The sequence below is a fragment of the Carlito syrichta genome, unplaced genomic scaffold (assembly GCF_000164805.1).
Source record: "Carlito syrichta isolate Samal-C Ts95f unplaced genomic scaffold, Tarsius_syrichta-2.0.1 Scaffold308142, whole genome shotgun sequence".
NCBI lineage: Eukaryota > Metazoa > Chordata > Mammalia > Primates > Tarsiidae > Carlito > Carlito syrichta.
The window spans coordinates 1,232,353-1,238,812 of record NW_007252238.1 but is presented as its reverse complement, the minus strand read 5'-3'; the positions used below and the strand labels follow the sequence as shown (position 1 = coordinate 1,238,812).

At 47.0% G+C, this 6,460-nt stretch overlaps 1 protein-coding gene across 2 annotated transcripts in view; it reads left to right on the top strand.

Moving 5' to 3' along the window:
* The first annotated feature begins 1,644 nt into the window (after window positions 1-1,644).
* The window catches only part of NR3C2 (nuclear receptor subfamily 3 group C member 2), a 362,756-nt gene continuing 357,940 nt past the window's right edge, over window positions 1,645-6,460 (top strand). For both annotated transcript variants that reach the window (XM_021716062.1, XM_008065056.2), the window contains exon 1: window positions 1,645-1,927. The gene's annotated coding sequence lies outside the window, so the exon portion shown is untranslated. The remainder of the gene's footprint in view (window positions 1,928-6,460) is intronic.

The following is a 6,460-nucleotide window of genomic DNA, read 5'->3' as shown; positions in this document are numbered from 1 at the left end:
TCGGCCCGGGGTGCGATCGATGCCCGACCGCCCGCCGGGCCGGCAGAGCGCGCGTGACGGCGGGCCCCGCGGGAAAGTTGGGACACTCGGCTGGGACTCCCGGCGGCGGGGACGCCGGGGGCCGCTGCGCGCCGGGGACTGTGGGGCGTCGGGGTCGGGACCGGCGCGCGGCGCCGTCGCTGTCACTGTCGCCCTACCGGCAGGGCGCTCACGGCTGGGGCGGCCGAGAGTTCGAGTCCCTCCCTGGGCTGGGGGTCGGGAATCCCGAAGCTTCACTAACTGTAAGGAGAGGAGGGGCCTTTGGGCACAGGGTGTAGCCCCCCGCCCCCGCCCCAGGCTTCGGCTGGTGCGGACCAAGGGTGAGGCGGGAGGTGACACAGCTGCTGCCGCCAGGCTGCGGGTCGCCGAGGGCCGGGGGACCAGATTTAGGTGTGTACGTCACGGATGTTGACTCCGGGCCAGCCCGGAGCCTAAAACGGAGCCTCATACGCGGAGCCCTAAAGTCCTTAGAAATCAAAGTTAAGAAGCCCATCCTTTTGCTTAGTAACTGCAGCATTTGGGTGGGCGGGAGGAGAATCGAGGGGGGGCGGTTGGAGGGAAACCGAAATTTCTTCGTGCAGACAGACACTCGATCCTTAGAAAACAGTTTGCTTCCTTCCCCCTCCTGTCTGTTGCCCAGTTATGTACCCCCCTCGGTCCCCCATTATAAAATGAATATCCTCGATGGTAAGCTCCCTTTCCAGTTGAACTAGTGGAAAAATCCAAGACTCAAGTAGTAAGTACAGTAACAAAATTACAGGGAAGGAGAGCGGCGGCTCTTGACCTGCCCCCTCCCCCGGCTTTGGTGGTGGGGGGCTAGAGGGTGGGAGGAAGGCTGTGTTTAAAGGGCTTTTCCTGCACAGTTAAAACAAGGAAATTCAAATCGAGTGGGAACGTGATCCTCTTGCTCGCTGGCAGCGGAGGCTGCGGCTGCTCTGCTGAGAGGTAACTCGGTGACAGAGGAAAGGGGCGGGGAGAGGCGCCTCCGGGGTCGTGTGAAGCCCACCCGGCGTCCTCCCCGCGCGCGGACGCTGTGGGCGGCGCCAGGGTCCGGGCTGCCGCTCACCTGGCGCTGCAGGTGGAGAGCGTGAGGGGACGACACTTCAACTGCTCGGGGGAAAACCGACTTCTTCCGCGTCACCACACTCTTTCGGTCTCTCCAGACACCCTGGGGTCCGCCAGGAGGCGAGCAGGGTGGGAGGGTGCAAGTTTGGGGCGGCGGGGCGAGGGGGCGGGGACGGCGTGCGGAGGGGGCCTGGTGTCGTAGCCACCGCCCGGCACCCAGGGCTCCCGCCGCTGCTGCGGCTTTAAGGAAGCTGCCGAGTCCAGGCTGTGTCGCAGCAACTTTGTATCAGTCATGTCGCCCGCCCGGTGACTGACAGCCGGGCCTGTCCAATAAGAAGCCCGCCTGACCCGTGCAGCGTGGAGCCTTGCTTCCCTCCGGGCCAATAGGAAAGACTCAGGGGGGCGGGCGAGCAACCTGAACTTTTATCTGGACATGTGACCCGCTTTTAAAAGGGCCGGCCCTCCAGCTGGCCCACTCCCCCCTCCGGGCTTTCGCCCGCCCTCTCTCCCTCCTTTTTTTTTTTTTTTTTTTTTTCTTCCCTTCCCTGTGCCCGTCCTGGCCCTGCCCCTGCCCCCTCCTCTCAGCCCCTCCGCGCCCGGGGTGTCATTGGGAGACGCCAGCCAACTTCAGGCTGCTCAAAGGAAGCCCGTGCAGTCACCTGGGTGCAAGAGCGTTGCTGCCTCGGGCTCTCCCGCTGCAGGGAGAGCGGCACTCGCTGGCCTGGATGTGGTTGGATTTGGGGGGGCTCCGCAGCAGGGCTGTCGTGGCGGTGGCACGCGCTGCAACAGGTAGACGGCGAGAGACGGACCCCGGCCGAGGCAGGTGTGTAGGGGTGCGCGGCCGGGCGCCGCTCGTCCTGCTCGGCGTGCGGCCGCGGCGCGGGAGCGTGCACTTTGCAGGGAGAAGTGGCTGCGTAATCCGGAGGCACAGTCAGTATGGTGCTGTGTGCTTGTTGTTTTGTTTTCCACTTTCCCCCCCTTTGGCCGCCAGAGGACTATTTTGGGAAAGTTTGGCCACTTTGGATAAATGCCCTCTAACTAGCAGCTTTTAACCGCCTTTGGCAATGGGAGGTCTACCACCCTTCCCTTTCCTCAGAGATGAATTTCGGATCCTTTTCCTTGTACAATTTTTAAAGGACGTTTGAATAATGTTTCTTTCCTCTGTCATTTGCGGAAGCTCCCAAATCTCAGCCGGAGGTGTAGCGGATAAGGGCAGTTGAAGGAGATATAGATCTTATAGATCCTGTATGAAAAGGGCTCTGGAAATTCGTGCGAAACTCTTGCGAGAGGCTACGCTTCCTGCGGCATCAGTGGGAAATTTAGGGGCAGGGGAAAAGGGGTGAAGCTTCTTTGGGTGGCATCCTCGCCCTTCTCCTGAATTTTAGGTGCGTGGCTTTACCTACTGAATTTAAGAAGACCAGCTTTAGATCGTCATGGTCTGTGGCACCATCAGTTTGAATTATCTATTATAACATAGGAGTTAGGAAAACTTTTGATAGCAGACCTTTTTGAGGCCGCCGAATTTTAAATGCACCAAATTGCATCTTCCCATTTCGTATTGCCATTTCTGTAGGTGCTGTTATTGATGATATTCACATAGTAATGATAACAGCATTCTCCATCTGTGAAGTCCTGCTGCGAAGTTTTAATTTTATGTTTGACATCGTGAGAGCTATCTTGGAAATGCTTGAGGAGAGAAGTTTTAAAAAATCTTTGAAAGTGGAGCTTTTTCCTTTAAGGGAGACATAGTTTTGTTTGGGGATTTTGGAAAGATCAGGTGGCTCAGTAAATTAGGTGAGTGAATAGAAATCAGGTGTGCTTAGTTCTAACTGGTTCTCCCGCTCTCTTAGGTGACCTTGGGCAGATTTCTATCATTTCCTGATCTATAAAAGAGGGGAACATAATAGTTCTGTAGTGGTGAATGACAAATAATAGCTACCTATAGTGAACTTTTACAACTCTGCAGCCTAGTGATGACTGTGAAAATCATATGCCTGTTCTTAAAGGTGCCATATTATAGTGAAATAACTATGTCCAATGATGCCTTTTCCATCATGTCATTTCTATCACGATGAGACTCTGTTTGGGGGGATATTAAAAGTGAAAGTATAAAGTACAAATTTGCAAGGATCTTTGGTGATATTCCTGGAAAAACTACTTCCTTATGGAAAAGGACAATTTAGCACAGACTCTAAGACATGAAATTTTAAAGTTAGGTTTTCCTTTGCAAAAATAGTTTTGAGAGCATATAAATTGCTTAAAGTAGCACTTCCATCAGTGCTTTTCCTTACGCATGTGAATTTCCTTTACATTCTGGTGGGAGGCCATTTGCATGAAAATGAAAGGTTCATAATGGTTTTTGCCTTTGTCCCAAGAGAGTCTCTCCTATAATTTCCATTTTGAGGCAGAGGAGCCTGATTTTACACATTAGGTTTGTATACTTATATTTGTATTAGTAACAAAAACCTCACCCTCCAAGTATTAAGTTCTACGAGGATCATATTCATAACTAGTATTTTTGGTATTCACTGGTAAGTTCTGGTTGACTGAAATTCAGCTCAAGCCTTGGTCATTGTGCCACTTCTGAAAAGACAACCTTGGTTTCTGGACGGCATAGGAAGCAAATTGCTAACCTGTTTCGTTTGTTTACAGAAAAGATAAATTAAAATAATGGGGGGAATTCTACATAAAATATTTCAATACTATATTTGAGAAATCTGAGCTTAAAAGACTTTGCAGTGAAAGTCATACAGATGCTAGATGTCCTCTTTTCTTTTGTGTCTGACTATTGCCAACCTTTCCTCTATTTCCTTTGTTGAGAGGTGCATTAGACTGGTGGATGAGAAGAGCTTAAGCAAAGCTAATTAGATTTCCTCTAGGTCTTTTGCAAATTCTTAATGAGAGCCTGTCAATAATGTGAAATACAGGCTGTTTTAGATTATTAAGAGAGTTCAAGGTGAGCCAACAGGACTAGAAAAGTTGTGATCAGCTGTATGATGTTAGGTGATAAGGCACTTCCTTGTAGAGCGCTTTAAGACTCTTTGGTGGCCACCATCTCCCACATAGCTTCTCTTCAAGTCTTCATATAGCCTCGCAAATCTGGGATATGGCATATGCTTTAAGGAAGAGTGCTGAAAAGTGTCCTGAATCTTAGTAGGTGTTCTATGAAAAAAGGGTGTAGTGGCCAGATTATTTAGGGAATACTGGATTGAAAAGTAAACTATTTTCTGCACTAAAGAATCTCCCAGAGTTTTTGGCATGCACACGTCTACTGTGAAACTTCAAAAGAGCCTTGAGTGACCACCCTTCCCAAAAGACAATTTGGAGGGCAGATTTTTGGAGAGGGTTGGGGCAAGGGTCCCCATTCAGACTCAGGCAGCGAGCTCTATTGCTTGGGACCAGGGAGAGAGAACGAGGCTATGACTGTGTGTGCGTGAGGAGACCTGTACTGGTGGAGGCCTTTTGGTATGGCAAGAGTAACTTTCAGGCATTTGGGTAGATGGTGGTACAGTTTGCCAAGAGAGGGAATGTGAGTTTGGGCACATGCGGGGGTAAGATGCACAGGAGATGTTCCATTTTGAACATGAATAGGTGTGTTTCATGTGGTTAACAAATTTGGTCCTGGACCATTTATACCTTAACTATATATTCATTCATCTTTGACACAGGGAGGACAAAATTTTCTTACGTAGCCTTAGAAGCACATAATATTTACTGATTTTTTTAATTTATAGCTATGACTAAATAGTTTTTTAGTAAAGTAGAAAGGGCCATTAATAATCATGTAGGTCCCAATTCACTGTTTTGTTTTGTTTTTTCTTTTAACTCTTACTTGGCTTTCATCCACACCAAATTTTTTGGCTAGTATTAGCAGATAACTACCTCAACCTTTGTAATTTTATTTACTGTCTCTTTTTTGTGATTGACTTTTGATTAGGAAGTCAGAGGATAATGTTCTTTAAATAAAAATAAAGTACATAACTGGTAGATTTTAATGTTCACAAATTGAGTATCAATTATGATATTTTCACATCTTTTTCATTGTGATATGCTTTCCACTTGGGATACAGTGGTGAAGCCAATAGTTTCTACTTTTTCAGAACTTAAAATTGACTGTGGAAAATAGAAAAGTGAAAGGTTACTATAATACTTGAAAAATTTGAGCATCACATTTCATCATAGATCCAGTCTAGTTAGTAGAGCCATTATATTATTCTTCAACATGAGTTAATATAGTTCAATAACAAAAGGACTTCCTCATCTCTTTTTTTAATGAGGGGAAGGCAGGGAAGTTGGAGGTGATGAGTGGCAGGGGAGAAAACCTGAAGGAACGCTTATGTACAGAGTGGCAGTAACAGCATCTTTGCGATCAGGACTTTCATTGAGTCATAGATGTTTACGGACTTAAAAAGATTCGAAAAATGCATACACGCAGATTTTAGGCGCTTTAAAGTACTAAAATGTATAAAATAAAATTGTACTGTGGATGAGTTAGTTTTTTAAAAGATATGTTTTTTTTAGTGTGGTGGTTCTCAACTGAAGTGATTTTGCACCCCACCCTCCCCACCCCCAGCTCCCCAGGGGTATTTTAATAATGTCTGAAGACATTTTTGGTTGTCGCAACTGGTGAGAGGGAATGCTACTGGCATCTAGTGGATAGGGGTTAGGGATACTGCTACACATCTTACAATACATAGGGCAGACCTCCACAACTAAGAATTATTGGGCCTAAAGTCATAATAATGCCAAGTTTGAGAAACCCTGGGACATAGAGAGACCTGGGATCGAATGCTAGTTCTGATGCTCAGTTGTGTGGTCGATGCCTCAGTTTTCTCACTTGCATCATTTAGATAATGCTTCTGCCAGTTTTTGAGAGTCGTTTGTAAGGACAAATGAGTTACTATATTCAAAAGGCTTGTAATGCCACACTGAATTATATCATGTGCAAGAGTTATATAAACATAGCCTATTATAATCTGTCCATGAAATAAATTTATCTGTAGAGCTGATGGATATGGTTATATCTCTAAAACCACCCTGTGGGCTCTTTGAAGATGGGAATTGTACCTGTTTTAACACTGCAGATTCAGTGACTGGTTTTAGGCCCAGGATGCAGTAAGCACTTGGTAAATATTGTTGAATGAATGAATGTTTAAATTTTCCGGACCTCTCTCAAACTTCCTTCATTTATTTTTGAGAGTAAAACTGTTAGGAGCCTTTTTAATAGCAACATCACTAGGTAGGCTGCATGTCAGTCCATGTTAAGACTGAAATACAGAGACAAGTCCTGACATTCCTGAGTTGCCATACAGTGGTGAAACTGAGTGGTGTGCTACCATACTCAGGATATACAAAT